A 24662-nucleotide genomic window follows, 5' to 3' on the forward strand; every position below is an offset into this window, starting at 1 on the left:
AGTGCTGGAGACCCCACCCTCCTTATGCTATCCTGTGAGACACGAGGGCTGTAAGCATTCAGACTCAGCCTAGCTCAGGATGGAGGCTCCTAGTCCTGCCCCTGTGGCATAGCAAAATGTGAACTAACATGGAGGCTTTGTCAGGAGGTGCATGACGTGATCCTTGTGTCTGACTTGTGGGTGAGCAACTTTAAATTCGTCATCTGGTATCATATAGTGGCAACTGGGCACCTGCCATCACAGGGCACTCAACAGCCCTCCTTTGTCAGGAGGTGCTGACAGCTTTGCTTCATCCTTGGAGCACAACTGCCACTACAGATACCAAAATCCTGTGCTACCCGTTGTGGGAAGGGTGGAGCGTGAACTCTGCAGCAGAGGGGACAAGGAGGAAGCAGGACAGCACTCAATGCAAGCATTTGAGAGGGCTGGAACGCCCCAAAATTTACCCTTTCTCCCTTGAAAGTGCCATCAGCCACCCCCAGCCCTGGTGTCGTGGCTGGCAGCTGCTGTCCCCTCCGGTCTCTGCCGGCGCAGCTGCGCAAGAGGCGGCCGGGCCGGGCCGGGCGGCACCGGGGCCGGGCAGTGGCCGGGCCAGGGCTCGGCATCCGGGCAGCGCCACGGCCCCGGCAGCAGGGCCGGGGGAGCCGCAGCTGCTGGGACAGGTGGAGCTGGGCAGCTGGAGCCGGGCAGGCACCACCAGGCTGCAGCTGCTCCAGCCCAGCACCACCTCCCCGGAAAACAAACCGGGCTCTTCCCTGCTGGCAGTGAGGGAGGCCGGGTAGCTGGGAGGGAGCCGAGGCCTGGCCTTAGCTGTCCTCTCAGCCCTGCTGAGGCTCAGCAGAGACGGAGGGAGCCAACTGCTCCGGAGAGGAGCAGAGAGCACCGCCCGGGTGTGCTGGGGGGAAAACTACACGGTCCTTGCAAATGCCCCAGCGTGGTCCTGGAAAAAAGCGAGAAGGAAGGAGAGCCTGTGTTTTCCTCAATGCATGGAAGGACAGGAGAAGCAGGGAGAGGAAGAACGGGAAGTGCCTCTTTAATGTCTGCATTTTAAGAAATCCTCAGACTGAGATCTTCATTTGGAATGTGTACACAGAATATGTCTTTGTCTAAGTCTTTTCCTCCCTCCTCCCCATAACTTTTCCCTTGTCTTTAGCAGAGGAGAGAAGTACTGGCACACCAAGATGGAAATCTGCTTCCTTTCAACCCTGAAGAATGACAGGCTAAACTATGCTACCTTCTTTAAACGAGCAGTTTTGTAAGACCACCTTTATTCCCTTAAATTTCATAAGGAAACACTAACTTCTTTTAAAGATACCCAGTGACAGAAAAGGCGTTTCTTTAAGGACTCTTCTGATTTCAGATTTCTCTCAAACTCATTCCCAGTCGTGGGATGAAGCCTGGAGACATCAGTTCCATGAGTGGGAAAATGCACAGGTCTTCAAAGTATCAGCTTAATTTTATTTTCTGTCTCATAATCGACAATCTAGTTCACTAATTCTAGTTCATAAGGAACAGTTATTTGGAGACCTGGGAGCAATAATTTTCTTCAATAAAAGTAAATGAAGACCAGTTCCACAGACTTCAATTAAGCCACCAATGTAATCAAAAGGAGGGTCTGATTCACATCAAAGCTGTGACATATCTGTGGATTGAAAGATTTTTTTTTCAATATAACCTCTAATCAGAATCTGGTAATACAATTAATTTTGCTCTTCTGTTAATGAACACACTGGTCTTCAATGAATATTGGCCTGAATGTAGAATGAAATTTTGTTTAAGTCTAATCTCTCCTGACAAATGTAGTTCAGGGGGAAGAAAAGAAATCCAACCTGATCTACACTTACACAGGCTACTTGCATACCACACAGGCACCTGCATGAGACCCACCACACAGAGCTAAGAGCACAGCAGTCACAGCCCTCACTGCGTGGCCAGAGCAATTAGAGCCCCAATGGGGTACAAGGGGTCCAGCCCCTCTGGCCCCCTGCAAAATCCACACCTAGCCTGAGACAGGGCAGGCAGGATTAGTGGAAAGGGCAAGGGAACAGCCTCCACAGGCTGCTGCACAGGACTGGGGCTGCTTTGACCATGCTGGGTCCAGAGCTCAGCAGCAAGTGGACTCTGTGCCCAGACAGTGACAATGGAAGCAGGGACGGCAGGAAAGACAGGGAAGGAGGATGAGCTGCCACAGGGAGGGAGAGTGGACAGAACCAGGATGGGGCTATGGGGCGAGGGAGGCTCAGGGAGTGCTGCATAGGTGTTGGGAATGTCTAAGGACATGAGCATAGGGGTGAACTGGTAACACTGGGGTGGGTGGGAAGGAACTGAATGCGCATCAGGCTGGGGAGATGCAGGATATTAGGCCATGCAGGAGGGTGCTCTGCAGAGTCTGAGGTGATGTCAGAAGCAGCGTTTGTTGTGAAACAGCCTATTAAGCTTAACTGTTAAATTAACATCTGACAACTCCTCACTCCTTTTCTCAGTGCAAAATCACACCTCAGGCTGGAGGCCATCCTATATTCAGGCCAATATAACATTACTGTTACCTTCCGAAAACTTCAGGTAACCTAGCTGCTATACCAGTCAGAACATTCACAGGGACGAAGAATTTGGGTTTTGTTCCTCTATGATCAAACTAATTAAGCTGACTTTGAACTGTGTTTAAGTGTCCTTAAAAATGCATCATTAGAATAAATATAGTGTGGATCCAATCTCAATTTTATTAAAAAACACATGTGCACTATTATCTCAGTACCATTTCTCAATAGGTGAGGCAATTAAGAACGTCTGTATTGATCTCTGAATAGCAAATAACCACTTTTTTTCCTTTTTTGGGTGTGGATATATAGACTGAGCAATGGAGATAAAACTTAAAAAAAACCACTGATCCTCAAATATTAAATTTTCCAAAGACCAGCTGAAAGAATTTTATGAGTAATATTGCCTGCTTGTGTCTCAACATATTATCACTTAAAATCCACATTCTTACTGGTGCTTTCACAACTGCAGGATGAATGATTATATGCAGTATCAAATATAACACATTACACAAAAGCTTATATATAATACTATTTTTAAAGAAGCATATACTTAAAGCAGGATTAAAGCAGCCTCTGTTCAATGCACACCTGATGTTTGCCCACTAAAGTCCTCAGATTTTGGTCTTAACCAGTTCCGCTGACTCTTCTTGGAGGAAACCAGAATCCAGTACTTCCCATTTTTACTGGTCTGAAAAACAAAAGGAACAATGGACTAGACTCCAGCGAAACCAGGACATTCATAAAGGCTGTGATGCGGCAAGACCAGGGATTGGAAAGAATCGGAAAGGAGAAGTTAAAAGGAACAGATCCAACCCATGCACAGAACATTATATACTGTTAATTTTAAACTGTAGGAATCATTCTTGCGTTATCAGTAGCAATTATGCACTTCAATTTGCAGTATACTTACATAATTTCAACTAATGCTATGCTGGACAGTGACACATAAAGAGATAAAATTAGACAAAAGCAAAGGAATTTTCATAAAGTTAAAAAAAAAAATCCACAGACCACAGATAATTTAGAAGTAACAGCAAAACATGTGAAATTCTGGGCCCAGACTTGAGTTTCTTACTCAGAAAAGGACTGAATAAGAGAAGATTCTGGATTAGGCCCAACTTTACTAGAACCTAATGCCTTCATTCTGCTTAATTATACAGGAAATAGCAGCTTAAAAGGTGACCTGCAAAGGAAAATAAAATTAATTTTAAAAAAATAATAAAACCTCTTAATGATGAACATGCTACAGGTAAACCCCAAAAGAGGGCACGTCTAGGTATGCCTGAGCAAACTGAGAGGGCTTTTTTGGAATTTCCCTTGTATCTCCCTTTCCCCTGCCATCATCCTTTTGTAAATTTGCAGCAGGTCTTCCTTTTCTTGCTAGAAGGCCTCCTGGATGACACGGGTATACAGAGAAAATATGTTCAGTGCCTCACTGTAATGGGGAGGTTTATCCTGTCCAATTCTTTCAGATGTGTAAGGGCAAAGCCCTATACAGTGCACATACCCCACAGCAGGCTGAAGCTATTTGGCAGGAGCCCTCTAGCAATGTAACGTTTCCCCCCACACAAACCATTTTCCCTTCTGGCTTCCCATTCATTCCAGAAACCATTCTTCCTTTTGATACCAAGTTCAGGTCTGCACAGCCCCAGCACGGTCTGTTGGTGAGCATGAATGTGAGCAAACAGGTGTCCCTGAACACCTATAAATGTCAGAAGTGCTTCAGAGCAACTGACTGAAGCTCTCTGATGGCTGAGGAACATTTATGTGGGGCTTTGTACATACAGGCAGGAGGCAGAAACAGCTCCAGTACCCAAAGAAAAAGTTCTGTTTTCAACTAATGAGCACAACCGTCACCTCCACTTTTTGAGGTCCCCAAATCACCTTAAGGGAGAAAATGCTGATGACTCCTTACCTCCTCTCCCAGCAAGACCCTTATAAATCAGTTACCCTGCAATGCCCATCTCAACATCTTCCAGTATCACAGAGGAAAGGAAGAGCTTCATTCCCCAGATGTTTCTACTAATGTAGTTCACAGTAAGTAGACAATATGTAAGACAGACACACAGATATAATGGACTAAGTCCTCATGGACTTAGCTCCTTCACTATTCATATTTACAGACTATTTCCTGCTTGGGAAAAAAAACCCCAACAAATCCTGCCTAAAATATTATAAAGTCCACTCAGTGGCATTTAACATTTTATCTTAAATGTTTATAGTCCTGAATGCTCACCACGTATCTAAAGTTGCTCTAGCAAAAAGCAGATGCCCTCAGAGACAGGCCACTAGAGACATGGAGAGACTATTGAATTGGGGGAAAACAAAGCAACTGGAACAAGTATATAAATAAGATAAATATGAGATGTAGCTAAAATGCTGAGGAGAATGGAGGAGGACAGTCAGGTACTCTTATTCATTCATTACCTTACCAATACAGCAAAATCACAATTCAGTGGATACAGGAGAGGGCAATGCTACACCTACAATTAGTGGGATCTCAATTTCTACAGGGCCATTATTATATAAAAAACTCAACAACATACATACAAAAGGGGCTCTGTTTGTATGAATAATGAAAATATTTACTACATTCGACAGGATTAAGTGGAAAGATAAAATAATTCCTATGCTTTGCAACAATAAACACGCCATTGGATAAAAGACTTGTCCTTATGCGCAGAATACAAAAGTTGTCCATGATAATGCTGATTTCTAGACCACCTTTCTCAGAAGCTTTTGGTGCTAGAAGATCCCTGAGGCAGAATACTGGACAAAGATGTACTGTTCTCCTTGTAACTGCTTATAGTCATAGTGTTATTAAGCTTTTCACCTAGATGAGGTAGGAAGAATTTTTAATGAGTAACAACGTTCAAATTATTCTCCACATGAAGCAGAGAAGCATCACACTGCAAAATGCACTGTCACATGCATGTGCCCAAAGCCCAGTTGGGTAGCAGTAACAAAATATTACTTCCCTAATTTGTCAGAATTCTTAGAATTCTTACAATTTACCAGATCTTCCAGAATTTGTGAGGCACGAATTTTGCTAACTCTCCGAACACCCTGATAATTCAGGTTAGATAATATTTGAATTTCAACCATAAAAAAGGGAGGAAAAAAGAAGTGCCCCAAAACCCTCATATGGAAGATAAATAATATAAAATATAAATATAAAATAATCTATTCCTTTTTAATATTAAAAAAGAGTAACACTTTTTTTTTTAATTCACAGTTCCTATTTAAAAATCCAAGAAAATAGTTACACTTAAAAATATTTTAAAACATTTGATATCTCAACTAAAAGGATAATGAAGACAATACAGAAATATAACCAATAATCCTCCTCCTAACTTGCATTTCATACTTAAGAGGGTTCAAGCACAGTAAAGGAAAACAAGTTTCATGGTTATTTTCTTTCAAAATAAAAGAGCAAGAATGAGAACACAGTACTGAGAACACAGTATTTGTCATTTTGCCTTTTATATAAAACAGCAAATCTAGCTTCAATTCCCAAAATCAATCAGTTTGAAACCAAAGGAAGGGTCCTAGAAATATGAGAATCATAATAATGGTAGCACTCAATAAGGAGTTAATAGCATTAGAGCCATCATGGTTTTAAAATATTTCTTTAAGGAAACAAAATGAAAAGCAGTTACTTACCCTATGGAAACTGTGATTCTTTAAGAAGTGCTCTCTGCACAGATCCCAGGTGAGCACGGACTCACACGGACAGGACCAAGGCCTCTGTAGACAGTTATGTCCATCCAGGCTGTGCCTGTGAACCCTCCCAACTCTGCACAAGGCAAAGGACTCCCCAGCAGTGCCACGCTCACCATCACCCCACCTAACACAGGCAGCAGCAGTGGCAGCTCCCCCCTCTGCTCTTCACTCACACCGTGGCACAAATCCAAACGCACGCGTCACTGCCATCAACGTGCTGCTTTGGCAAGTGGCAACCTCCCTCTCCCCTGCTGCTCCCTAACCTGTGCTCCCATCTCAAGGGTTTAGGTGCAGATGTGAATTGAGCTGGCAAGGTTTGCTGTGGCTCATGAAAGGGAGCAGGGTCACGGGAGAGAAACACATGGGCAAGAGTTGATATCCAGTTGGAAGTGTGATGAGAGGTTTGGAAAGCTGAAACACAGACTGGCATCCTAGTGGAGGAAGAAAGAGGATGAACAAGTATAGCTCAAGGAAGCAAGGAGCTGCCACTCAGGGTGGTAATGGAGCAAACTAATTTCAGGATGCACCAGTCTAACCTCTCCCAGGTTTGCCAACAGTAAAGACTCATTCAGAGTGAAGGACAACAGATGATTTTTGGTGCCTCTATTGCAAATGTACCTGGAAGAGCCACCATTACCGTAGCAGAAGTAATGATTTTTCCTCTTTTCTGTGACTAATAGACTGACAGGCAGTCACCTGACTAAAAAGTACTGACAAACGAAACCTGCTCTGCTGGAGCAATCTGGGATAGCTAGGGAAGCTGAGCTGGTAAAAGCATCAGCTAGAGACAGCTGATGTAGCTCAGAACAGCCAAAGGGACTGTGAGACAGCACCTCCATTTGCAGAGAGGCAGGCACTGGAACAGGTTGCCCAGAGAAGTTGTGGATGCCCCATCCCTGGAAGTGTTCAAGGCCAGGTTGGATGGGGCTTTGAGCAACCTGGTCTAGTGGACGGTGTCCCTGTCCATGGCATGATGGATGGTACTAGATGATCTTTAAAGTCCCTTCCAACCCAAACTGTTCTAGGACTCCAACTACAAACCTCACCATATCTGCCCCTTTCAGCTGGGGCTGTTAAAATAAATGGCACAAATGTTACCAGAGATCCTGAAGATGAAGGAATCTAACCCCACATTAAGGCAACTAAAGAAGGAGCACCATGTAGCCTTCTCTGGCTTTCCCTGTGCTGTGGGTTTACACACAAGCCTCTCACTAGGCAGTTCCATTTGTGGGGGAGCAGATTTAATCCTCTTGCTGTTGGAAGGGGCTGAGGGCTAAGTGGTGAAGTGCCTGCATTGCTCCAGGACAGCATGCTGAGACCTGCAGCCCTGCAAGGCTCAGACACCCTTCCTGGATCAACAAGGATCAACGTGCCTACTGCACACTTGTACGGACCTCAGAGAGAGAGCAGGAGGTCTGACCGGCTTTGTAGAAAAACGCTAGATTTTCTGCAGCAGAAGCTTCACTGCAGAGTAGCTGCAGGCAGCAGAAGATCCAGCTGCCCACCTGTGACTTTCAGAGGTCCCTCTTACAGAGAATTAACTTTCTGTAAGGGAAGATCTCAGATGGAGAAGCTGATCCCACCAATGGAAACAGTCAAGCAGGTAAGAAAAATCCATACAAAGATGTTGAAGTATTGATGATTTTAGGGGTGCCTTTCTCCAACTTGAATTAAAATCAAGTCTTCTGACTGAGGCAGGGGTCTACATCCCTGCTTGTGCTTAGCAGGCCATTTGATCTAAATTTATTTGAACAGCATGTCATTCTTTAAAAGAGACAGCTGAGAGAGCCTGCTTACCTTTGCCCATACTTAGAAAGAGAATCCTGGCTTTGGAAGGAAGCTGCTGATCCTCCCCCATTTGTCCTTGGCTGAATGGGGTTGGAGGGGGAAAGGGGCAACAAAGGTCTCTCTGTGGTTCTCCTACATCTGGAAACTCAAGCTGAGGCATTGAAGCTGGAGGACAGAAAGGAGGAAGAATGTGCATTGCTGGGGTGAGACAACCAGAAAGCGGGTTTGACCATGAAGTCTGCCTAGGTCAAGAGAGGCTCACACCTGCACTTTCACCAAGTGAAATTTAATTTTCTCTCTGCTTTTTTGTGTAATCTGGAAGAGATTTGAACAGAAAGCAACATGTACAGACACTGGGCACAACTGTCTAAAACTAAGGCACATTTATAAAAATGGCAAGGGGGACAGATCTTGGCCCCCAGAGCCCTGTCTCTGGCATTGTGGCCTTTTGTATGGCAGGCAGTGAGAGGGGAGAGCTGGCAAGTACCCTACCTGACAGCAGCTGGGAATCAGCCAGGGTTTTACAGCTCCTCTTCTCTCATAAGCTGACAGACAGATGTGAAAACACAAAGGGGTCCAACACAAAGGGCCCCAGTGGGACAAGATGGCATTGAAAGGTGGGTGAAGCCACTTCTGCATTTTCAGACAACAGTTACTGCAAATAACCATTCAAAGATGTAGGCCCTGGCCCTACTGTACAGTGGTGCTTCATGTAAAGGGAGCACACACACACATAAACTCATCACAAAAGAACAGACAGTTTTGCTGTGTGGGTTTTTAAAAAATATATACAAGGCTGTATTTATCTATCTTGAACTTCAAGACCTGCTTATAGTAGGCAGTGGAATTCAGGGAAATCTTGGTCCAAGGATTCAAGCTCTAGTGTACAGTGTAGAGGAATGGCCGAGAGAGCATGGTAGGATAGCAGTGACAGCATGCACAGGCTGCAGAAAGACATAACCAAATCCCCAAATCCAAGCATGCAGCAGGAGAACTGCCTGTGAAAGCTGTTGCAGGAAAATGGAATGATGTGGGCAAAACAGTGCAAATATCTCTCCAGTGATCTCAGGTATAAACATCAGAATGACTTGGAGATAATAACACATAAGAGTTCAACCCTCAGGGAAACAGCCTAACATCTAGAACACAATGAAATAACATAAGCACTGAAACTAAAACCAGGCAACCATTGTAGTCTGTTAGTGACAGCACATTACTAATATCTACTGTGTGCAGAATGATGATTATGCTGCAAAGAATATTATATAGAAGATAGAAAAATACAAGATTCATCAATACTAGATTTTATTTAAGCCTTTGATGTTTCATTTTTTTTTTTTTTTAAACATCCACAGAACAGAGAAACCTACTGAAACTGCAGGTGTTTGAGCAGGAAAAAATCCCAATCCTTTCAAACTAGTCTGAAATTTGGGTAGCAACAGAAATAAATGCACTAAAATTATTAAACACATTTCTTTTCCTGTGGGCAGTAAATACACAGATTTCAGTAGTAGACATGTGTTCAATATACGTATCTTTTATTAATTAATAAAGCAAGCACTTGGAGGAAAAAACCTACTAGATTCCTGTGGGGCAGTAACCATCATACAAAAATAGGCAGATATGACTATTAAGTTCAATATGTTTTTTCTCATGGTCATAACTCTTGCGATTCTGAGAGCTGTACTACAGCCATGAAATTTGGACAACCAGCTTTTTAATTTTAGACAGTAACTCATTCTTATAATATGCAACACTAGAAAGAGGATTACATAACTTTTTTTTTTCAGAATATAGAAGAAAAATTCTATCTTGCCTTTTTTTTCCCCTTAAGTTTCTGGAAAAGTAGAACATGAACTTACTAATGTTTATTTTAGCATGACCTAATAGTCTGTAATTTAAAGAAAAAAAAAAATCACAATACCATCCAGCATCTCTTTGTGGGCTTTCCATGTTTCAGATTACTTAGGTCCACTTTAAGTCTTGAGAGCTCAGTTTTGGTTACTAAAGTTCCAAAGGATTCCTGGTTATATACTAAATTAAAGGAAACAACAGCTGCCTAGAGCTAACCCATCTGATGATTGTGGTTTTATGGGCTTTTTAAGAATCTCATGGCACTGCATGGATGTTTTTCTAAAACTTTGGAGAGACTGTGATACAGATAACACTGTTAGTGTAGTTACTGTTAGAATTTTTAAAACCTGCAGAAGTGTTTTCATGTGTTTTGGAATCACACCATCACCACCACCACCCCTCCTCCTCAAGAATAATCTGCATCCATTTTTAAAGTGATGATGCTTCCGTGAAAACAAGCTTTGGTTACTATTCAATCTCCATATAGGACCATGCCATTTTTATAATAAAATGCAAAAACAAATCCTGTAGATGCACATGTAAGCACAAATACACAACCTAAAGGTGCATGAGATTATACACTAAAATGGTCAGGAACTAATTGGTATTTTTAAGAAGTGTTTTCCTTTGTCACAAGATACCTTAAAATGAGTGTGGGTGTGCAGGTGAGATTAGCAGTACATCTAGGCCAGTATTCTGTCTTCAGTAATAGCCAGAAGTAAAGAACAGGTGACAGACGTGTGGTATTTCTCTGATTCTCTTCTGACCACCAACTCCTTTAATGTTGGGGACTTTCTGAACTGTCTGTGGTTTCTGTTAGAATAGCAACTTTTAGCACATCACCCTTCCAAGCAATAGTCCATGATTCTCCTGGAAACCATATAATTTTTTATAATATCTGCAACATATGTTTGACAAGTCATCCCACAGGTCTCTCCACTACTGATTTCATGGAGAACCTCTTCTTTTTGAAGGCTCTGAAACTGCCTTCTCTCCTAACTGTGCATGCTTTTATTTTGAAAGGCGGTGGTTAGTCTTCATCTTCCTTCCTCTGCAGATCTCCACAACATTGCCCTCAATTAATTCCCTTCCCAGACCAAAGTTCCAATTTACAGAAATATTCTTTAATGGAAGCCACTCCATGTAGCTCATCATCCTTACCAACCTTCTCTAAGCTTCTTCCAGTTACAATAAACCTCTGAAGGCTCCAGAAATACACACAACATTTGGGAGCAACTGGAACACACTCTTCTAATGACATTCTCAAAATTTATTCTGTACTTTTTTACTCTAATACTTGGGTTGTGTTTTAGTGACCAATGAGTTCATGATCTCACAGGATCGCCAATTACAATTCCCAAATCTTACTCCTCAATGGTAATACTCAGCTCGAACTCATATATAATATATAATGGGTATTGTTCTGCCCAGTTATCCTTCTCAGTTATCGTCATCATTTATCTACACTGATTTTTATCACCCATTTTGTTGCACAGTCCTCAGCGCTTTAATGTCCTTCCAATGTTCTCCACAGCTGGCTCTCTTCTTCACAGCAAAGTTGCTCACCCAGCTGCTCATCCCCTTACTGATATCATTCACGAACATGTTCCCAGACCTCTGTGGAACTTAACTGGGATCCTCCTTTAACTGAGAATTGTCCTCCTCCTTTGATCCTACCTCTTAAACTGTCATTTACTTGTGCAAAGACCTCCCCTCTTACATTATGGCTTCCTAGTTTCCTTTAAAAGCCTTTTTGATAAAGTCCACTTTGATTTTTGAACCAGAACATCTTTACTTCTTGCTGATGCCTCCTAAGAACTCCAGTTGCCCAAGACAGGACTTCCTTACAAAAGCTTCTTTGACTCTTCTCAAATTATCATTTCTATGCAGGTGGCTATCAATTCTATGCTTTATTATGGCATCTACCAACCAAATACAGATTTCAGATTTGCCTGGTACAGGCCTGCCTGGCCCAGCCCACCCCCAAAACCATGATTTTTCTGAACCTGAATACTTGAGTATGTACCATTTAGACAACATAATTAGGCTGCACATCACAAACAGATTGTACAGGAAGTTACAAGTTTTGCTTTTTGAGACAGTCACCTAACAAATCATAACTAAAGATGTTTTTAACAGTTTCAGCTATCATTCAAGTAAAAGGGTTTCTGGTGCTCTAGTCCTGCTAGTTAACACAAGCTCAAATAACAGGGGCAAGTTGGTGGTTGAAAAAAATCTCTATACCTCATAGAAGCTGCAAGGACTGTACCAGGACAAGGCCTTTCACAGGAGCCAGTTTCCCTTATGATGCTGCACTAGATGGTTGGGAAGATCAATTTTGGAACAAAAAGACAACTCATGAAGGACAGATATAAAGTGACTGAGAGACAGGGTAGTCTCCCCAGTACATACACCACATCTCCAGTATATGCGGCAACCATGCAGCTGTGCAAAGCCTGTAGCAGAAGCCCAGTCCTGCCCTGAATCACACTGCCTGAACAACACTGCCTGGGGGCAAAAGCTGTGACAGGGTTTAGCACTGCTTTTTTGTAACCTTGGATTTTCATATTATTTATTGGAGCTATTCCAACTAAAATGCTGATCCTGGTTGCCCTGTTTCCTCTGCCTCTTATCCCAGCTCTCAAAGAAAGGCAACAAGAAAGAAAGAATGGCCAATTTCCAAGCAGTCACTAACTTCCAATACAACCTACAGCCAAGAAACTGCTGTTCTATCTGAAAAGAAAATACTTCATAGCTTATTGTAGCTTTACAGTAAATAGAATGTGTTACACTTAGCCATGATTGCTTTTGCTACTACTGCTACAGCTGTGATGGTGGATGATGGTATCAATGACCTTATGAGCTAAACCACAAAAGCCTTGGGGAAGGATAACTGAAAATGCAGAATGTTTAGGGTAATACCAAAGCAAATCCCTCTTCAAAGCTGTAACCAGTGAGCCTTTCTGAAGCTGCACAGCACAGACACTGAATGTATTTCTGACTCTTCACGTACCAGTTTTGTCTGTGCACTGCTGTTAGCACACACCCAAACAGCTTACTCTGACTAGAGTGACTTCACAGAGTCTCCACGAGAGCACTCTTGTGAATGAGGTAAGTACATAGCTCCCCATTTGTTCCCATTTCCCATGTGGCATGCTGAGTATTCTGCTCAGAGCACTGTGATGCCGTGCAATGCGATTTGGGATGCACATCTCAATCCATAAGAATTCAGAGATTTGATGCCAGATTAGTGAACAACTAAAAGCAGTCATGCATAATTTAGAGCTACACAACTGAACTCTGCAGTGGGAGATAAGCCAGGCAGTTAGTATCCAGAATAGCCACCTGGATTACAATATTTGGATTCAAGTGACCAGCAGCAATGACTGGATCACTTTCAGGCAGCAAAGCCAGAATCTGTTAGAAGTCCACACAGATTCTATCCTGGAGCTGCACCAACAGAAAACCATTCTGGGAGCTCCTGTCAGCCTGATGAACTGTTGTAACAAGCGACATGGTTGTGGTCACTGAACAACTTTACCATTAAATCACAATGTAATCATCTTGTTATTGGCAGGACAACCAAGTCAGGAAGGCTGACAGTAGCACAAGGTTTCTCCATGTCGTGTCCAGGGACAGGCATAGGGTTCCCTGGTATTCCCTGTTCACAGAAGCAAGTTGTGAAATGCATACATGTTGCCCTACTCTGTCCCAGCTCCACCTCCCGAACACATTGGCTTAAGACTTTCTCAGTCTTGCAGGACACAGTTTACCACATTACCAACACTGGGTGATCTACAGTGAAAGACCCTGATGTCCTGAAATATAAATTCTATTCTCCACAGATAATACCTTCTCTAAGATACCAGGCCACTTACAAGTTCTCCTCTTTTTTTAAAGCAACTCTGTAGACTCTGCTTCCCTGATTTCAAGCCTACATTAAGTGATGTGAGAAAAACACATGCAAGACTTTGCCTTGAACAGCTGCAAACTGCTAGTAGGGCAGGCTTCCAGAAAGGTGGAAAGAAGATGGCGACAAAAAAGACGGAATAAAAATAGTCTTTTGACTGTATGGTATGCATCAATGTTTCATGCACATTATGGGAAAAAATCCTGGAGGGCAGATGGAAACATGAAATAGAGATGCTTTTGTGAATCCCGGAGAATGTCTTCCTCTAAAGTGCTCTCCTACAAGACGCTTGAGCTCCTTTCACGGTATGGGAAAGTAGCTCTAGCCTAGCAAAAAATTTGCAATCAAAAAGATATGTTTAATTTAATTTTATTTTTAAAAAGTTGTGAGGAGATGAGTTTTACAATAGCCGTGTCTTCAATTAATTTTTCAGACAGGTGTTTAGACAAATGGATTTATTTTCTGATTTAGCTGACAGTGAATTTTTTTCACTGAAAAATAATGACCTTAAAAACAAAGCAAATCTTGCACAGAGTGCTCCTCTAGATGATATACACAAGAATCTGACTAGTCAGGAAACATTTCAGCTCAACTGATGTAGTGGTCTCAATATGAAACATCTTCTATGTTTTGCGGGGTGTTTGAGGTAAAATGCTTGACCAGTGTTTTGTTTGAACTGTTTATGTTTAGCACCTTTGTATTGCCTGTTTCTTGTCCCCTTCCAGAAATGCACAATCCATCACAATCTTCTGGGGATTCTCCAGGAAACCCTCCTTTCACCACTCTGCTGAGCTGACAATTTCAAGGTTCAGATCCACCTTTCATTTATCTTCTGAAATCTGATGGCTATCTTTTAGCTACTAATTACCCTCTTCATATGGGCTGCAGCTTTTTTATGTGCTAAGAGAAATCAGAAAAAACGAAGATGTTACTAGTCACCCTACTCATTACAAAGTCTATTTTAATACTGCTAACTAGTTTCTTCCCTCATGACCACATTTAGATTCTTTTCTCCCAGTTTCTCTTTTCACCGTGTGCCCTTCAAAACTGCAAGATGCCTTCCAAATTACTTCCACATACTACATATGCTGTTGTAGGCTTTTCTGAGACATACATAATGGGGTAAGTTGGTTGCTATTGTTTCAAAACTTGAAATGGTCAGACACTGTTGGAGAGGGAATTTGAGTATAAAGGGTTCTGCTTTTGGTTGTTTGTTAGTTTTTTGTTTGGTTTTGTTTTTAAAGAAAAAAATAATATGCATTACATATTTAACTACATACATGGGAAACTAGCTCTCCTTATGCTGAAGGATATTACTCCCTAATAAATTCCTGGGAGACTTAAGAGCCTCATTTATAAAGACAATAGGCAAACTGTGATAATGCACTGCAAGGTGCATTATCAATAATCAATAAGCTTCAACCAGGACTATTAGAGGAGCATTTCCTTAAAGGGGAAAACAAAATCAACAACCCAACGCCTCCTTTGTTTGCACTTTTTGTGCCAAACCTCCCTCTTACACACTATTTTCACTCTTCTTATGGCTTCTGAAAATTACTGTAAAATACACTGCAAAGCTAAGAAAATTCTACAGCAGCTTTTAGATCTACACAAGCTCATTCTACTACACAGAAGATTTAGAACAGCAACACAATTCAAAATTCTTTGTGTACTTCACCCTGAGTGAAGATTGAGCACACTAACGAAAACTCCGTGACAGCACAGCTTTATATTTGAGACTGCTCTAGGATGAATAAACACTCTGAGCATGACTAAGGTCTGGAGCAGGGGGGCAGCATAACCAAAGCTGGGGAAGGCTGTGATTAGTGAGGAGGAAATGAGAGGAGATCAAATCAGCTGAGAAAGGAGGCAGAAAAGCGTGAATCATGTCTGGGACTTGGCACAGCAAAGAAATGTATCATTAAAGCTTTAAAGTAAGACTGATGAGAAGAGGACATTTCACTGAGGGGAACAAGAGCGAAGAAAAAAAAATGCAAAAGCATCAGAAAGTGTGATCAAGAGCTCTTGTGGAGTCAGGTACTGGACAAACTACAAAACATGAGTCAGCAGCACAGATGTGACAGTTGCTGACTGGGAGGAAGGCAAACCAGCACTTGCTAAGCTGAAGGATGTCGCATGGGCAGGGGTGCAGGCAGCAGCAGGAGGAAGCAGTCCCATACAACACCATCCATTCTCTGTGTCTGTGCACATCCCCGAACACATGGCTCCCTCCAGCCTTCAAACTATCTTCCCTTGCACCCAACGTGAGGAGTGGAGCTCCAGGGAGCATGGAGCTGTGCCATGGCTTCAGCTCAGCTGAGACAGGCAGCTCCTTGCAGTGTGTAACTGGGCTGGGCGGCTTCTTGCCTTCCCCACAGCCCCAGGGCCTCCAAGGCAGGGAGCAGGCAGCGTGCTCCATGGTGACATCAGCACCACGAGCAGGGTCAGCACCCTCCTGGAGATCGCCAGGCGTTCCAAACAGGGCAAGGTAGGTACGGACAGAATTGCAAAGATTTGGACAGTGAAGGTAAGTGATCTGGGCAGCTAAGGTAACTTGATACTATTCCTCATTAAATGGGTCTTTTACACAGAGGGTACAGAGCACAGAGAACAAGGAGAAGGAGAATACACGGAGGTATCAGGGAGCTGATACAGTAAAGTTTCTGAGAAGTCCTTCAGTACAGCTGGACTAGTAAGTTGTAGGCAAGGCTAGCTGAGCAAGGACCAGGGAGAGGGGTAGGGGATACTGACAGTGAAGGCTGATACCCTGGGTGAAAGAGAAATGAAAGGGTGGAGGGACAGTAGCTGGAGTGCAGAAGTTTGGAGGTGCTCAGTGAGTGACAGCGCATCTGTGTGGATGAGGAGCTCAGAGAAAATAAATAAAACAGGAGTCTTATGATGTAAGTTTGAGAATGGCTAAGTCAAATGGCAAGGGAAAGGCTGCTACCTGAATGATGGAGAGATGCTCCAGAAAAAGTAGTTTAAACCCTCCTGTGAAGTTATTGTGCAATTGGGCATGCAATACTTACCGGATCAGTTTCCTCCTCCAGCCTCCACAGGATCCTGAAGCCGTTTCTTGGGTATTGTTCACAGCTGAGGAGACACAGTGCTTTGCAGCAGGCCCAGGCCCAGGAGGACACTATGGCATAGGTGAGGATACTGACTTTGTTTTTGTTGGTTTGTTTTTTTTTAACCCAGTTACCTCAGGCCTCTGTTGTGGCACTTTGCACCATCTGAGAGAAAAAAAATAATTCACTCCTGGATTTGGTGGCAATGTCACTTGCAAAGCCACAGCTCTGAGCACGTATGAGGGCACTGATCAAGAATCCTGTTGAGTTTCTTTGTCTTCTGCTATATCCTTCGTGGTCCTTTGTGCTGATTCCGAGGCCAGGTCCAGGTGTGCTTTCTCTCTTTCATTTATGTGGGTAGTGACCTGTACCTGTCCATCCCGTAACGATTCATATCCAAGTAGGCTCAGTCATATATGAACTGGAGGCCACCAGAGCCTTGACAGACTCTTCAAAACTAATTGATTATTATAACCAACTTTCTTACAACCTCAACCACAAAAAGCAGCACTCTTGCCTACCTGCCAACATGTATGGAGCATCTACCTCTACAAAAGATGATCCTGGAGTAAAGCAGGACATGGGTAATGAGCCAGGTGGGAAGAAATAAAAACTCCAGTGCATTATAAGCAATCAACCCAAAGAAACCTTGAGTGGAACCCAGCTCACCACAACAAGCATTCACTGCAGTAAGTAGTCCTTTGTGATGCAACGTTGAGAACTCAGTTCAGCATGGACACATGATGCTCTAAGAGGAACTGCATTGTGTTGAAGGCAACATCCTATTGTGGACAAAGCCATAGTGAATTGGATTTGTTAATTATTTCTCAGTAATCATCAGCCTAGACATTCTTTCTCACTTCATCCATTTTAAAGTTCACAAAGGGACAATTCTACCTATTGTCTGCTTGAGTGAATCCTATGTTTCCATGCTTAGAAAAGGAAAAGAGACGCAGAGAATGGAAAATGCAGTGAATTTTGCATGCAGTTTCTGTTTGTTAGCGAAAATTCTTTTTCAGCATATAGGAAGAATATCATAATGCAAAAAAGAAAAGAGAAAAATTCCCACAATGGGTTATTCCTCATCCTCTACCTTTAAGGGACTACTCTAATAGATAACAGAAACGCATTTGTAGTAACTGTATTCAAGCATCTTCTGTAAGCCACTAAGACACCAAAGGAATTGGTCAGGTGGATGTGTACATTTCAGATCTGCTAAATCCTCTCTCTCTAATCCCACCTCTCTCACACCCCCTGCTGCAATTTTGAGAAAAGCAGCTCATATCTAAGGCCTATCAGCTTACACGTATTTATCAGCTTCCAGTCCTTCCTTAAAGAAAGAAGCAAAACTACTTAACCAAATCCAGCCACCCTCTCTGACAAGTCTTCCCTCCTCTTGCAACAAGACCCATCCACCCCTAGTTTCTGAAGTGCAGCCCTAACCACTGTGCTCTTTCAGAGCCTCCACTGCCCATGAGAAGCTGCAGAGCCACATTCCTCCTTCCAAGGCTTCCCTGCTCTGGTAGCAAACCCCAAGGAATCACTTCAGCTCCTGGCTGCAAAAGCCTGTAGGTCACTGTGCATCGCAAACCAAGTCTTGGAGATTTCTGTTAGATGCACAGGCTGTTCTTTATTTACAAAGGCCAGGATATTAAGAAGATGCCATTACAAAAAGGAGGAGTATTTATTTACAGATATCATCAGCAATTTACAAGAAAATGAAATAAATAGGTCACATAGGAACAGCTGAAGCACTGTGTGGGTAACTGGATGTTTCAGCTATCTTAAATACAGTATTGCATCAAATACTGTAAGAGAGCGACAGATCACAAATGCCAAGTTAGTCATTTTCAGTAACAGTTCTCATGGAATTTTTTCCTTCTAAATAATCAAAACAATTGGTCATTGGTCCTTATAAGGAAAAGTGCCATACCAAACAGAATTTTATAAAATACAGCTGTTTTAACTTCACCGTTCCCTCCAGCATATCCGTAGCACCTGAATTTTGGAGCTGTATTTTTGTTCGTGTCTTTGTTGTTTCTTTCTTTAATTTTTTTTAACAAGATGACAAGATAAAGCTATTAAAACTATTGCAGTGGAGTAACTTGTTCAGAGTAACAGGTTTCATCTGTTCTTATGACAGAGACACTCAATAAAGCCACAGCATAGCAAATTTTAAACGAATAAACACCAAAACTTGTTTTTTTAACAGCAAAGTGTTAGCCTGTGAGATTAACTGCCAGAAGGTAGCATACAGTTAGACAGACAAGATTTACATAGATAACTTGATTATCCAGAATTGTAATATGGTTTCAAGAGGGCTTCCAGGACAAAATACAAATCAGCAGAGAGTTAAATAAGAGAGGAGCTTCTCCTCTGTATCTTATACCACCCCTTGAGGCATCTGACAGCACCTAATATCAAGACAAAATACAGGACTAGACAGAACAGTAGTCAGAATTCCTGTGTTGTATGAGATCTAGAGAGGATAACACTTTTGTGGACTCCAAACAGCAGCCTCCCATCTCCCCAGAGCATCTTTTGAAACACACAGCTGAGCTTGCCTCGAGTATGGCAAAGTATATGTTTTAAGACCTTGGGCACTGGGATACCCGCCAAGTCACAACAAATATGTATACATAATCTAATCTACTTAAATTCGGAGTGGAAACTCAGTGCCCTTCAGCTATACCCCTCCAGGCTACGAATAGTATGCTTGACAGACAGGATGAAGTTTCCCTGTGTAATAACTGAGTGCTTCTGGTGTCTAACCACGCCTCCCAGCTTCATCCAAACCCAAAGATCAGGGAGGGAGGAGTCATCAGCATGAAGGTGAGGAGGTTAGGAAATAGGAGCAAAATGAGATTAGGGAAGAGGAAACAGAGACAAATTATAGGTGGATTAGGACCAACACGGCTCTCTCAATCAAACAGAAGAAAGACCTCTTTTCCCTTTACTCCTCCCTTTATGTGGCAGATGACAAGTTGGTAAAAAAAATCCCCAAAACAGAGACTCCTGTGAAGAGGAGAAGGGAGACTAAAAAGTGAAACGAAGCCAAGCAGAGGCAAAGCAGCAGTGTTAATAAATTGCAAGACAATGCTGGAGAGAGGATTTTTCACATCATTGGTATGATTGCCTTTTCTTAGGAAAAAGTGGCTAGAAACAAAGCCAATTAAATCCTTTGGAGCCATTAAGGGCTTCTACTGCTAAAAGTAAAAATAACAAAACAAAAATCAAAACCGTTTAGGATACAGATGAATGTAAATACACGGGGGCATATGTTGGCAGCAAAAAGCAGTAACTGTTGTCTTCCAAAATGATGGAATATTAGTATTTTTCTTTAAAAGCAGGTGACTATTGAGTATGAAATTTCATACTGCACTTGTTTCTATGACCTATGAACTCTCTGTTAAGAAAAGCTAAACAAATGGATAAATTTTAATAAGAGATCTTTGCATTTGGACTCTGGAAGAAAAATTTCACTAGCAGTCTTACTTTCTACCACTAACCAATCATTTATAGTATCTACTAATCCTTTAAAACACTTGTTCTAATTGCACACAATAATGGCCAGCTTTATCTGAAGCAGATCTAGTGTGTTCTATGTACTTATTTTAGCAGGTTTTTTCTTTACTTCTAACAGATAATGTTACAATTACAAATTTCAAACTGCAAATGCCCTGCTCACCAAAATCTGAGTACCAGAGGGAGAAAAGGGAGATGTGGAGACTCATGCCCATTGCATCAGTGTTTATAACTGCCCAAATGAGCAGCCTCTAAGAAAAAAAGCAATACGTGTGAACACGAAGCATGGATTCATGACCAGTTAATGCTGGGTAGTACAGTCTGACAGCACAGCACCCACCCAAGCCTTCTATCAGTAAGAACACATGAAAAGGTAACACACAGGAACTTGGCCGTAGAAATTACATTTCTTTCCTGCCTCCTATCAATTCACAGAAATGTGCCAGAGTAAAGGAAGGTGTGCATCCCCTTCTGCAGGAAGAGCTGGAAGCTCATCTTACTAAACCACACTTGTTACACATTATCAACCATACACAATACGCTTATTTACCACCTGTAGCTTCCACCCCTTTCCCCAAACTCACCCAGTCCCGCCACCTTGCACAAGCTGCCACCATGACTAGTGCTGGGGGGAAACATCTGCTAAAGAAAAGGGTACAAAACGGTCAAAAAGAGATAGGGTTATGCAAATGAATGGCTAAGAAAGACGACTCACTACCGAAACAGGTACAATGGCCTGATGATTTCAACATGTTTCTTTCTGAAATCACTTGTTTCCTTACCAAAGAAGGGGCGTGCTTTTGGAGGAGCCTTTCCCAAATGAAAATACGAGAACTTTAATTTCTTGTTGCTATCCCGGTTGTCACCAAAGCTCTGAGGTCTGTACCCAAAAGGCTGTACTTGCCAAGATGAGGGCTGGTATTTCCCTTGAATTACACACAAACCAGCACCGTGAGGCATCAACTTTTCAAAACAAAACTCAACACAAAACAAACCCCAGAAATATCACTCAGAATATATATAGCTATGGTAAAGATAATTGCTGTTAGTCAACCTCAAGGCCTGATCCTTCATCAGATTTGATAGCTGCCTTGGCAAGCGACTTAAGCAGTTACCTTCTCATCTCTGGATCCAATCCCAAAAGCAAAGCAGCTATCTCCAGAATTAAGTAACTCCACCAAGCAAGCACCTTGTTTACTGGGTCAACCATAGGCAGAGGCAACCATGCCCAGCCAACATGCCAAACTGGCTGGACACAAGCCACCTCCTTGCTGGAAGCCAGACCACGCCATAAAAGCTGCTGAGCTTTTCAGCTTTCCATTCATGAGCAGCTCAGAGGCAGGGGTAACAGCTCTGGCATAGCATCTTGGCTAATGCTTTGGGATTGGAGGTGGACACATCTGTCCAGCTGTCATGTTGAAGACAGCACACATCAGCACTCTGTTAGTCTGCCCAGAGCTTAGTTATTTTCAGCATGCCTCCACACTGAAACAGTTCAGTGCTTCTTTTTCCTTTCCTTTCCTGTCCTTTCCTTTTTCTTTCCTTTCCTTTTTCCGTGCCAGACCAGAGACCTAAAACATTCAAGTTAACCCTAGAGAACTGAAACAGTCAAATTAACCCTACAGAAAGAATTCAAACTATTTCCATGCAGTCTAAGTCTTTGGAGTGGCTTTGTGCCAGCACAAGAGGAGGAAGAGAAGAGCCACCTCATGAACAGGGATGAGCAGTTTGGGATTCCCCCATCACTAGTCCCAGGAGCATGCACAGATTTCCTGTGGTCTCTTGGTACTAACTGTACTGAGTAGCCACTCAGAGTCAGGAATGGCAGCAATTTCAGCACCCCGCTGGACAAGAGGATTTGGCAGCAGCTCTGTCTTGCAGACCCAACATCCAAGAGGAACCAACGTGATGGAGCAGACTAATGGAGTATCATGGCACTGTGAGATGCTCTCACCTTAGCAGGGGTGAAGAAAGGTACTAAATGACCAAGTTCATATTATTACTGGCAGTGCATAGATCTCCCTGAATAAACTTGGTGCGATCTAAGTCTGCCAAACATCTACAGTCACAACAGAGAGAGCACTGGGCAACTGTTTGAACTCACTACTCCTACTAGAGTGAAAATAATGTAGAAGTTTACAGTTCTCTGTACCACAGATGACTGTCAACCACAGAGACCAACACAGGGCCTTCTGAAAGTTGAATTTAAAAAAAAAAGTCTACCACACTTATATAACCTTTCATATTGAAATACTATCTTCTGATTCAACAGGAAGCAAGGCTGAACATTCTCACAACAGCATCAAATTCAAGTACACACTTTTTGCCTCATTTCAATATTGAGAAAGGTGGAGAAAAGTTATCTGGACATACAACTAATGATGATAGCATGGCCTCCTCCTTGGAGCACATTTTCAATGAAAGATTAAAAACATGAAGGTAAAGAGAAAGTTAAACAAAATATCACGTGATTTTTAAAAGCTGAACCATGTCAAACACCCAGCTTTTCTTCAACATTACAAATAGCCTTTATACAAAAGAAGCACAACACTTCTAGTCTCACTCAATAAGGAATCTGCTGCACTACCACCTGAGCAGTAATTTGTTGAGCTTAGAAGAGAGGAGTTAGTTCAAGAATAGTATGGCAGGAAAAGCAGCAGATCAAGAGATGACAACAGATTTCTTTCAGAAAAAGGTGGAAGGATGTTAGTTATGGACTTCTGCCAAGACTGGTCTTTAGTCTTTTTGATTCAACATTTTCATTTAGAATTTTTTTTTTTTTTGCCTTTAAGTGAGCACTACAAAAATATGCAGAAAATACGAAACTAGGAGGTAGCACAAGTACAGGGCAAACTGAAACACACAAGAAAAATGGTAACAAATCTTAAGGACAGAAACAAGACAAAAAGTAACAACAAAGAACAGAGTAACGCTCTTAGAGACTAGTGGTTTCTGCTGCAAGTGATGAACTGTTAGTTGGAAGCGGCAGAGAAGGAAAAAATTTGTGTGTAACCCTCCTATAAGCAGCTAGTAAAAGTCACTAAAGAGAGCCGGTTCAGAAGAAGGAAAATATGATTCAAAAAAGCAGCTGTATTTGCAGTACAGGAAGGGACATAAACATGCTACTACAGCAAACTACCAAGATCTTGCTGGGAACGCCGTGTATAAATCTGGTAATACGTATTCGCAAAAAATTTACCTGAGATAGCGCAACAAAACATCTGACCAAAGGAAAAAAAAACCAACTAAAGTTCTTAAGTACACCAACAAGACAGTCAGTAGAGCTGGAACAAAGAAGTGGAAGTGCTAGCTTATCAAAATAAGTTTAGGCTGGAAATTAAAAGGCTTTCTAGACAACAAAACACTGGCTTTAAGTTTACATGGAAAAAACTCCACTAGTTTGCAAGTGGCTCTATATAGGTTCACAGAGACAGACATGGTTTCTGTGACAGTGAGGCATCTGGCTCCGCCAAGGTGATTTGTTCCAGTTCTGGGTGATTTGTTCTGGTTCGGGGTCCCTGAATACTTGTTGCAACACAGTGATGGTCCTTGCAGGCCGGAGCAAAAGTCCACCAGCCCAGCACTCTTGCTCCAGTAACAGCCAGCAGCAGATCATGAGGAAGACAAGTGCATGGTATTTTGGGGAAGTATCACCACTTGTGATTGAGGGACTTAGACATCTAGAGAGATTTAATACCCCCTTTTCCCACCATTTCGGCAGCCCTCTCTTGTGCCCATGTAAGCTTTTCTACTGGCATCCCATGGCAAGGAGTGCCACAGCTTAATTTCACATTTTATTAACAACAGCTTTCTTCTAGCTTGTTCTGAGCCCATTTCCCGCTATGTCTCTTTCCTCTTAGCTAATGATTTTGCTCACCCTTTATCCCATCAATACCACTCATGTTTCCTTTATCATTCTGCCTGTGATATGATATCTCTGTTTTCAGTACTCTCCCTTTTGTAGTCTCTTATAAAGCTGAAAAGTCTAAGCCAACTTAGGCCTTCCTTGCATGGAAATTGTTCACTACTTTTTGCATTCATCACTTTGTCCTGTATCTTTGCCATGCTACGTAGCTCTTGTACAGTATTGAGGAGACACACACACCACAGATTGCTGCCTGTTTGATTTCTTTCCTTACAATTATTTCCCAATATCCAGTGAAGTACTACAGTAAGCTTGACATCTACACCAGGCAAGAAAGCATAAACTTCAATGAACAACTCAGGCGGACACATGAACTAATACAACATACC

The 24662-nt window shown here is 42.4% G+C and overlaps 1 protein-coding gene across 4 annotated transcripts in view; it reads right to left on the minus strand.

Moving 5' to 3' along the window:
• PLAG1 (PLAG1 zinc finger) overlaps window positions 1–24662 on the minus strand; it is a 51943-nt gene that overhangs the window by 7833 nt on the left and 19448 nt on the right. For 2 of the 4 annotated variants that reach the window (XM_039549080.1, XM_039549078.1), the window contains exon 2: window positions 3129–3228. The gene's annotated coding sequence lies outside the window, so the exon portion shown is untranslated. Of the gene's footprint in view, window positions 1–3128; window positions 3229–14508; window positions 21906–24662 lie in introns of those variants that run through there. The other 2 variants (XM_019286842.3, XM_039549079.1) reach the window with 2 other exon arrangements.

Source organism: Corvus cornix, chromosome 2 (genome assembly GCF_000738735.6).
Source record: "Corvus cornix cornix isolate S_Up_H32 chromosome 2, ASM73873v5, whole genome shotgun sequence".
NCBI classification, from domain to species: Eukaryota; Metazoa; Chordata; class Aves; order Passeriformes; family Corvidae; genus Corvus; species Corvus cornix.